An 11,683-nucleotide genomic window follows, 5' to 3' on the forward strand; every position below is an offset into this window, starting at 1 on the left:
ACACCACAAAGTCGTTAACTTCAAACCCCAACTGCCGCTAACGCTGTGTAAATGAATATTGAGTCATGTTTATTGTTCCTAGTTTTAATAGAAGCGCACACGCGCTTTTGAAAACAGTGCCACCTGTATATGTGATTTGTTAGCTGTATAGTGCTCTTATGGGATAGCACTATTATGGTCTTTCTGGGGCTTGCATAAATTTTGAGGGGTAGTTATTCATAGATTGATCGGTCGCTTGTACAGTCAAGGGCAAAGATATCGACACGGCCAAAGTTGCAAAAATATGTATACACGACTTTATGCACTTAACATTAAGGCATTACAGTAAATTGCGAGCCCATGTTAAAAAGAAAGCATTTCTGGATAGATATAAACTAGGGCTTTTCCAGTCTAGACTAAATAAGCTAATGTATGTAATGTACTGAATCAGTGAGATACACCTTTCAGCTCATTTGCACTTTTCGTCCGCAGAGTTATGGGTCAACCACGAGTCAGTTTTATGTAAAAAAAAAACATACATATTATATTAAATAATAATTATGAAGAAGTACATACCCAGTTAGTTTCAGTTTAAAAAAAATTGCCGGATGTCATTTTTTTTACTGTACTAATCTTACTACAGTGATCCTACCTAAATAGTTACTAAAATGAAAAATTATCATGCTCCAATGATAAACTCACGCCTCACCGTTTTCAAAACGAATTGCACCATTATTAGTCTCTTTTCTAGTATTAGAAAACTTTTTTTTTACTTTTTAATTCGAGTATAATTTAAAATTTCGACCGTTTATAGTATAAAAAATTACGTATATGGCTTTTAAAACTGTCCGAAAATGTTTTTTTACTTTTAACACATCACTTACCACTAGAAAAATTATAAGTTCTTTGAAAAGTTCATCGCTCATAATAAAGGTGCTCAAGTTTGTAACTTCCGATATCTTCGTATGCCGGAGGGATATATTAATCAACGCTTCATCAATAATGATTTGTAACTTTGAAACTGAAAATTAAATTTTGTCGTTACTTTAAAAACTTTTATAAGTAGGAAATGAGGATAAATTATACTGTAGGTGATATAAAGATAATAATAGGATAATTTAAGTATAGAATAGGTAATTTTTCGTGTAATGGTATGTTGGTAGTGTAAGAAATCAAACACGGGATCCGCTATAATGCTTTAATTAATCACTATATTTCCGATTTGCATTAAATGCCTAAAAAAGGACAGCTGAATTGTGAAGGTCCTTGGGCCAGAGGGAATTTTCTGGTCAATACAATACAACAAAAACAAATATTCTTTATTGCACACCATAAAGCAGTACAAAAACTTATGATATATTAAGGGTAGACAATAGGCGGTCTTATCGCTTAAAAGCGATCTCTTCCAGACAACCATTTGGGTACAAGAAATTATATGTTACAAAAATAGGTGGCGGAAACAGAAACAGAAAATAAAAACAAACAAAAAATCAATAATATTAAAATAAATACAAATGAAACAACTATATAAATACATACATGCAATACTCAATATTTGTAAGATGATAACGTTTACTCCTACTATAATTAAAAATACAAAAAATTGAGATTTTTGTGTTTGTACACTATGTCTTTATCTAGTAGTCATTCATACTAAAATGCCTGGACTGATTGGAACTAAATTTAGCACGAAGATAGCCGAATCTCTGGAAACTTGCAACTTACTTGTTATTCTTACATTTCCAGATTCGGATGGACTCGTGTAAATTCTTTAAATAAATTTCAAGACACATGAGGAATTAAGTATCTTAAAATTCCGAAATTTCAATTTAGTTCCCAGATCTTAATAGCTAAAGATAAAGGCTAATGATATAAAATATATGGCATCTGAGTGACTATGGCGGTTGAATTATACAATCCATGATATATATATCATATTATTATAACGAAGATAAACTATCCTAAATTACAACCCTTCCTAAAGCAACATCTCACGTCTAAGACAAACGCAGCCAAGCAAACAATGACAAGTGAGGACCAAAAACAACCCAACTATGACAGTGTTAATTGACAGTTTAAAGCCACTGTCCAATGGTGAATCGAATAAATAAAGGTTTGACTAAATAGTGGTGTGTTAAAGTACAGTCAGGTGCTGAGTTAATTCAGTTATCAATTATTTACGTTCTACTAGAAGGCCTATTTATCATCAAGTAAAAATAAATAAAGAAAGGTGCGCTAATTTGCTATAGCGATAGCCAATGAAAACTATCTGTCTAGTCGGAGATTTTGCCATTGAATATTATTATCGCCAACTCATACTTAGTGACTTGCTTACACTTGAAAATTACGATGTACGCAATTCGACAGTTTAAGTGTTTGAACGTCTGCATTGAATAGTATATGAAAAAAATTGTGAATACTCGTATGTTTAACACTCGCACTAATGTTTGTAAAATGGCAAAAACGGAACCCTTATAGTTTCGCCATGTCTGTCTGCCTGTCTGTCCGTCCGTCCGCCGCTTTGCTCAGGGACTATCAATGCTAGAAAGCTGTAATTTTGCACGATATATATGTAAACTATACCGACAAATGGTACAATAAAAAATTGAAAAAATTTTTTTTTAGAATACTCATACGTAAAGTGGGGGTGATTTTTTCTCATCCAACCTTGCAGCGTGGGGTTCATTGGATGGTCTTTTTAAAACCATAACGGAGTTGCTAAAACGATTTTTCGATTCAGTGATTTGTTTGCAAATTATTCAAAATCGAGCGCCCCCCCCTCTAAAATCTGAACCGGCGGGAGGAAAATTTAAAAAAATTTAGGATGTTAGTACAAGGGAAAACTAAAAGGTTAAGATTTCTTGAAATTTATAGTAGTTTAAGAGTAAATAGCACCCTAGGGTATAAAATATACCTAAACTTGGAATATTCCCTACAAAATACCAAATCCTTAGAATATTACTTAACTTTTTTGTAATGGCTACGGAATCCTATTTCGGGCGTGTCCGACACGCTCTTGGCCGTTTTTTAAAAACTCATACATTCATTCAGGTGAGAGAGGGGTCAATCACGGGTAGTTTTATGTAAAAGAAAATTGCAACATGCAATATCTTCTTTTAATTTAAAAGTTACACTTTTATCGGCAAAATCAACGAATTTTTCTTCGATTCTCCCTGCTCACGGCTGCCAATCTTTAAAATTTGTAATTTATTTTTACCTTTTTTAAAATTTAACTGCTTTTTGTTCTTCACTGTCCTGGCACCGCTTAATCAATAGGAAAAACACTCAAAGCACCCTTTTGCATATGCAAACATTATGGCACCGACAGCCACTTCACAATATTTGCGTTCAAATTTCAACCTTACCTGAATAAAAATAGAGCACCATTCGAGAATAAGTCTTAGGGTCAAATGTATGAGATGTCTTTTGTAACAGAGACAAGCAATTTTGAACTTTGTTACTTTGAGTGCAGAGTACATTATAGTTGTGTTATTGTAATGAGAACATAGTGTGCTAATTAAAGGACACTGTTCTAAAAACCATGGAGAGGTTTACAAATATTGAAATAAAAATTAAGTAATGTGATATTTTATATAAATCATCATCATCATCATCCCAGCTTATATACGACCCACTGCTGGTCACAGGCCTCCGCTCAGAACATGAGGGCTTGGGCCATAGTTGCCACGCGGGCCCAGTGCGGATTGGGAACTTCGCACGCACCATTGAATCGCTTCGCAAGTTTGTGCAGGTTTCCTCACGATGTTTTCCTTCACCGCAAAGCTCGTGGTAAATTTCAAATGTAATTCCGCACATGAATTTCGAAAAACTCAAGAGGTGCGAGCGGGGTTCGAACCCACGTCCCTCTGCTTGAGAGGCGATAGGTCAAACCACTAGGCCACCACGGCTTCACTTTCTTTAATATAAATAACATTTGTAACACTTACATTGTTATATAAATACAATGTAAAGTGTATATCCCTGATATTCCCAGAAGAAATAACAAGATTTTCGCAAATGAAACTAAATTTTACTCTCAAATTCCTTTGAAAACTTTTCTTTAAAAATCATCATAAAACAGTAAGAATTTAAGAGCGTCCTTTCAAAAGCCGAGTTAAACTTTTTCAAAGCTCGTTTCGTTAAATTCGTTTATTGCTATCCGAAAGGAACTACGAAATTCCGAGGTTTAAAAGTTTGCTGTATATTATTATATTCTTCCCAGGACCTATTACTATCTCTATATTCAATTTTATCTAATCGGTTCCGCGGTTTATGTGTGAAAAGGTAACACAGATACAGTTATTTTTGCCTTTATAATAATATTTATTGGAATGCATTGAAATATTTGAACTTCAATTCGTGGCACTTAATATCTTTCAAAGTAAATATTTTAATGACTACTCCACAACTCCTGTTCTTAGGCGACAAGACGTCTGTTTTAGTTTGCTAAAACTAATTGGTTATGCGACTCAAGAGGCCATCCAAGTCTCGTGCAGCACAAGTCCGCTCCAAATAATTGGGTGACTATTTTACTAAACGGACGATGGCTCTGCAACTAATTTTAAGAACAAAAATTTTAACCGCGTGAATCCTCACGTATTTTTTAAGAATAAATAAGCATTTACAATACTCACTAAAAAACCCCCGACTCAAAAAGAGGGGTGCTATAAGTTTGACCGCTATGTGTGTCTGTGTGTGGAAACGTAGCTCTTAAACGGCTGGACCGATTTGAATGCGATTTTTTTTAATTTGAAATCTGGTTTTCTAGCAATAGTTTTTAGATATGTTTCATCAAAATCGGTTTAGCTATTTTTGAGATATTGAACTTTGAAGTGACAAAGTAGGGGGTTTTCCAACTTTTATTGGTGAATGTACTTTATAAAGCACAAATTTTTCATTGAATAAATAAAATGAAAAATATTGCAATTATCTAAAATAACAAAGCTCGGTCTTAAAGGTCTTAAAAAGTAACAGTGTACATGTGCTAAAAAATTAGGACTCAGAGGTGAAAAACACAAGACAAGGTGCAGGTGCAGGTGGTAGGACCTTGTGCAAGGCCCGCCGGATTGCTACACCATCTTGCTGGTGAAATTACTGGCACTTGAGGTATCCCATCTTAGGCCTCTAGGTTGGCAACGCATCTGAAATACCCCTGGTGTTGCAGATGTTTATGGGCGGTGGTGATCTCTTACCATCAGGAGACCCACAAAAAAAAAAAACACTGGGCAGCACAAAAATACCGTGTTGTACACGTAGCTAGAGAAAGAGAGTAAGAAAGAAAATACTCGTATTTATTTGGCGTATAAAAGAAGTGCACAGATATTTCCAATACCTTATAAGACGATTGTGTTGTAAAAGTTATAGAGGTGGATAGGTACAACTCCCTTTGTACCATTTAAAAACTGAACCATGACGGCCGTCTATACCGGATATCATCGGCTATGTCCATTTTATGTCATTTTTGTTAAAAACGCCATAGAGATATAAAAATAAATGAGCCTTCAACAAGGACAATAGTTAGGTCATTACGCTCGGTCATTTGGGCCTTACCCCCGAATCGGGGAAATAAGTGAGGGTTGTGGGGATTTTTATAATTGTGCGATGTATTTTTGACGTCAGATTTATATTTCATGTCATATTAAGGAACGATGATTTGTTATGTCATTTTTGAGATAAACGTGTTATACTCGTACGTAGGTATTTGAAATTCAGGCAGATATTTAGTGTTAAATATTTTAAAATACTACATCGATGTAAAAATGAGAACTATAAATATATTGTAATTTGCCGGGTGGTCTATGGCGATAGAGCTGAAAAGTGATAGACCTCTTCCTTTGCCCACTGAACAGTTGAGGAAACTGAATCACGTACCAGGGTGGACCTTCGTGCTACTAATGTCATGTTGACATCCCATACATTTTTCACAGAAATTATAGCGAAATTGATTATGAAAAGTTTCCACTTTGATCGCATTGAAACACCTTCTAATGAATAATGACTGTATCTCTTGATTGAAATGATTTGGAATTGTGAATTCTTTCAAGGTTTTAAGAGTAAGCAGACATGAGTCCTCCCCCCCCCCCTCTATAACCTAACCAACAAAAAGTTGGAAAACCCCTACTTTTTTACTTCAAAGTTGAAACCGATTTTGATGAAACATGTCATTGTGTAAGAACCATCGCTAGAAAAGCTGATTTTAAATAAAAAAACCGAATTCAAATCGGTCCACCCGTTTAAGAGCATAGCGGTCAAACATAATAACACTCCTCTTTCTGCGTCGGGGGTTAAAAAAGTGTCTTAACAGACACACGGATAGACAATCAAGCGATCCTACAAGGGTTTCGTCTTCGCCGTCTGAGCTACAGAACCCTAAAAATGAATCAAGAACATCCAAAATTCTAAGTGCACATTCAATAAAATTTAATCGTACACTTGGCTCACCGCTCTCACCACTTAGAAGGGGGTGGTAAATCTCCTATTCAAATGAAAAATAATCTCCCATTCAAAAAAATACGGTAAAATTTCTTTGCGTAATAAAATCCGTAATTGCAGAGGTTGTGTAATTTTGCCTGTTAATGTGACGCTTTGGAAAATATTGTTCGCAATATGCGTTTCTACACAACATGTTTTAGAGGGAGGACGGTGTTACGTAAAATGAAACACCTAACGCTTCAGCATTATGCTGAGCCAGTGTCCGATTCACAACCGCAATGACGCATACTTCTTTCTACATGTTGTCTATTTGTACTTAATACTATTGTTGTGTCTTGCTTGTGTTGTGAATAAATGTATTTTCTTTCTTTCTTTTCTTTTTTAAAATGGGAGAAAAATCTTGATCCGGATGGGTGATGACGTTCGAGAAGTTACGCGATGTCATTTCGTCCAATATCCCGCAGTCATTGACTATACTTTAGTTTGGATAGGTATTTAACTAAATGTAAACAAAACAAAGTCAATTGGTGTCTTAAATATTGAAATTCCCCCATTAAACTATTTAATTTATTTCTGTATTGACATACGTAACTAGTCTAGTTTGTATTACAATGATAGATAAAATGTATCAAATCTGGCAGCTGAAGTTTGTTGACATTTAGTTAATTACCTAAATGTTTCAAGTATAGTGTCTTGTATAATGTTAACATTCGTGATATTAACTCATAACTATTACAACGCTCGGGGCTTATCACGCTTAACGAAACGAGTATAATTATCCCGACGTTTTAGCCACATTGCAGTGGCTACCTATGATGGAAGCCTATGTCACAAAACAGATAGGTTACAGAAATCAATCTACATACAAAGTGCGCTCGAGCAACGCACACACAGACACTTTGACGGACACGAGATACTTTCTCGATAGTACACCGATTCCTAAATCTAACTTCTTAACCAGTATACAGCAACTAATAAGACAATCACATTAACATACACTGGTAACTTGATACTTGGTGTATGCTCGTATCATACGAGTATACTGTAATAATTTTGAAAATAAACGACAAAATGCTGAAATTTTTTGTCAAGAAAATACATACTAAATAAATAAATAATAAAAATAATAAATTATTTCGTGTAATTTTACTTTTTTTATATATTGTCATGTGGCATCTCGAATTAGTTTAAAAGTTTGGAAACCCAAACGCAACAGAATCAATTAAAGTTTTAGTAAATGATCAGTATTAAACCGTTACAATATCGACCTAGGCGCTCTTCACGGTTAAATTAACTGCAAGTTTGAACTTGACCTGGCTATATAGACTAATTAACACGGAAAAACTGCACATACTCGTATTGCAATTATGCATTTCGTTTGGTCTTAGTAAGACGTGTTATAGTTGGTTTTCGCTCGAAGGTTTGAGGAAGGAATCTGGTTGTGTGTTATGCTTAGTTTGATGCGCGCACGCGACAGTTGAAGGGGTAAAAGGGAGTAAGTATATTTTTTTAAATAATAAAGCAAAATTTAGTGATAAAATCATGACTATTACGGTTTTAAAATTTCTACTGCGCTAGCGATTATATATACGGTGATACGGTGTGAAAGTTAGAATTATTTGCCAATCTTATACTACAAATGTGTACCTTATTTTTATTTCATTGGTGTACAAAAAAACGTGAGGGTTTTCGTTTCATTGGTATAATAATTTTACTAACAATATAAATTTGAAAGTTTTGCGACCGTTTGCAAAACGGCTTGACTTAAGATTCCAAACTTTTCTTATTGCTTGTGCTATGAGAACCTTCACAATATCCTTATCGCTTACGACTGTGTAGAAACACCTTTTGTAAGATTTTATTTCTTATTACGTCGACTTACGTTTGATTTTTTTACTGATTCAGGGGGTATGACTTAAGTATTTAATACTATTTTCAGCTTGATACCTCTACGTGATCCCGAGAAAAATGTTTTGACAGACAGATGGACATCAAAGTGACCCTAAAAGGGTTCCGTTTTTTGAGGTACGGAACCCTAAAATACCAGATTAGCAAGAGATGGCCTGTTATTTCAAATGATATACAATTTTTTTATCACTTACAAGTGTATTTTCATAAGTATCAAAATTTTCAATTGTATACTTAAGTTCATTTGCCATATCACCATTCTAATAGTATGTCGGGGTTTATTTTCTGTACTCGGTCTATACCAGTACAGTTACCACAATATTCCCACGATCATTGTTTTCAGAAAAAATACAAAAACCTTACTTCTAAACCACAATAAGTATGATATTATACAATTTTCAACCTAATGTATTATTTATTAAGATTCATTTACTTGGATGTGCGCAAGAGCAGATAAAACACATGACACGCGCTGAATCCGCTTGGCTATTGTTTTTTCTTAATGATTCATTTTAAAATTGCATTCCATAGATGCACCGTTACGTTTGAGTCGCTCGGTGCAATGTAAAGTAAACGAGGTGGCCTACCGTTTATAAAAAGTACCTAGGTGTAATTAACAACATAGTTGGGTTAGTCAATCTTCTGATTCATTACAGGATCTATGCTCGGGGTTTCTCTGCGGGATAGAATCAGTAATGATGATATCCGCAGTAGAACTAAGGTTACCGACATAGCCCGAAGAATTGGGAAACTGAAGTGACAGTGGGCGGGGCACATTGCTCGCAGGACTGATGTCCGATGGGGTCAGAAGGTTCTCGAATGGCGTCCGCGGACCGGGAGACGAGCGGTTGGTAGGCCTCAAACCAGATGGAGCGACGACCTGGTTAATATCGCGGGATCGCGGTGGATGCAGAAAGAACAAGACCGGTCTAAGTGGAGAGCCTTGGCGGAGGCCTAGGTATGTCCAGCAGTAGGCGTCTTTCGGCTGTCATGATGATGATGATTACAGGATCTGAAAGTTCCTTGCACTTATTCGTTAAACTGAAATATTTTACTAGTATTATATATGCGAAAGTTGAGATGGTTGAAAGTTTGGACATTTGTTTCTTATCATACAGAAAGGGTCAACGGATTTAGTAGAAATTTCAATCAAACAGATTCTAAGCCCTTTTTACAAGCTTTTATTTTAGTTTCACCTGTCCCGTTGTCTGTCTGTAATCAAATCTTGCAAGTTAAATTTGACCAACTTTCAGTAGTCAGATTGCCTTGAAATTTTGAAGAAATTTGTAGTAGTGACATCCTGGTAGTCTAGCCACGATCGTCTCCGCAGGACTGAACTCTTCAACGGTTTAGCATCAACTTGAAATTTGGTATGCAAATGTATATGGGTGACAATATGCAAGTACAGTCAGCAAAAGAAGCTTGTAAGTATAAAATTTGTTTTTTTTTGGTTAGGTTATTTGTATGTAAAAAAACATTTCGCTCGGATACTTATAAAATAAATAAACCTACAAAATGAGTATAGCTAGTAATACGTATAATAATTTCGAATTTTTTTATGTTTCAGCTTTTGAATGATGTTAGGACTCCATCATGCAAAGACGGCCCCAGACTTGCTAGTGCAGTCACCAGCAGAAGTAGATGAGCGAGCTACATACGACTCTACTGCAAAGGTAATAAGAAAGTGAGGCCATTATTAGCACCACAACTGCTCATCTTCTTCTGCTGCTGACTGTACCTAATAAATAGCAACATAAGCGACACAAGAATATAAGCGACAGTGTAGAGTTACCATTACAACTTTGTCACAGAACATTTTAAATTCTCAACTCGATTGTTCAACTCAAAACAGTAATAACTCTCCTATTTCAGTCCATTCTACAGGCCACAAAGGCACCCTTCAATACATTTTATGAGGTAATAACAACACTTTAGTCGGCTCCTGTAGTCAATCCTACTTGATTGATTTTACAGTTCAATCAATTTATAGCTATTGTAAAGTCGATCTCTTGGGTATTGGAACGGTTTAATTTTGAATATATTTTATTTATCTTAATACGAGACTGAAGGTAAACGTCTAATAAGTAAGTAAGTAGGTAAGGTTGTCACCGTAAATGTCACGGTAACTTAAAAAAAAACGGGTTTGAACCCACGATCCTCTGCGAGAGCAAACCACTAGGCAATTACAGCCGTTATGTCACTAGATTTGAGGTCATGCACACAAAAATATGTCATGTAATGACACCGGGACTTTGACATTTACTCATTCATTTTATTAATTATCTTTTTATGTGATCAGTTTTTCATGTACTTTTTTTTTATTTATTTATTTATTTAGGTACAGTTTTACCATACTTCCTAACCTCTAGGGTTACTTAGGTGTATGTGTGTAATCATTCACTTCAACTTTCGTGGCACTACCTATACTATCGAAAATACAAACTGAAACATGGATGCACGGAAAAAACCCCAGAAAAAGAGACCAGCGCTGGTAATTGAACCCGGGTCCTCAGCATTCCGTGCTGCGTGCCATACCCCAACACCACCACTGGACAGGAAATTTCTCCCATGCACCACACATTTCAGCCTGCTTTTTTCTTAGTCACTTAAGCAGCGACACTAGCGACATCTATGTTTTAGCTCTCATCGAGAGACGTCAACACACCCGCTCACTCGCTCGTTGGATTTCACGGGATGGCCGTAAAAGTAACAAATATGGAGTTGAAATAAAAAATACAAAAGACTCCAAAAACCAAACATACCTATACTATATCCTATCGGAACAACCCAATTGCTACGATTAATTTCACGAGCCTTCGTACATTTATTATTTTAGTAGAGAACAAAGACTCCATCGGAATTGTTAACAACCTTGGCACTGCAATTACGAAGATAACGAATCACGCGCAGCTCGACTTGTCAGGAGATCGATGTCATAAAATTTAATTTTAGCCCGTTAACCTTAGCTTAGGTTTCGCTGGCCCGTTTTAAACCCCCGATGCAATAACCTAACCTAAGCAACATAAAAAGTTGAAAGTATCGCGAAAACAGCTGAAACGTTGGTAAGGACTATCGCAAGAAAACTCGATTTGACGTAAAAAAAACTACATTGAAATCGATCCATCCGTTTGAGAGCTACGATGCCACATACAAACAAATAGACAGGCATAGATACATTGGCTTGAGACTTATAACAATTAAGCTAATTGAAGAACTCGAGAGGTGCGAGCCTGGATTTAAACCCACGGTCTTCAGCTGGAGGGGCCTTAAGTTAAACCGCTAGGACGCCACAGCTTTTTTAATTACGGCTCCATAAAACATACGACACTTTTTAAAGCGCAAACGTGTCATTCCTTTCTCATTA

The sequence above is a fragment of the Choristoneura fumiferana genome, chromosome 20 (genome assembly GCF_025370935.1).
Source record: "Choristoneura fumiferana chromosome 20, NRCan_CFum_1, whole genome shotgun sequence".
Classification (NCBI taxonomy): domain Eukaryota; kingdom Metazoa; phylum Arthropoda; class Insecta; order Lepidoptera; family Tortricidae; genus Choristoneura; species Choristoneura fumiferana.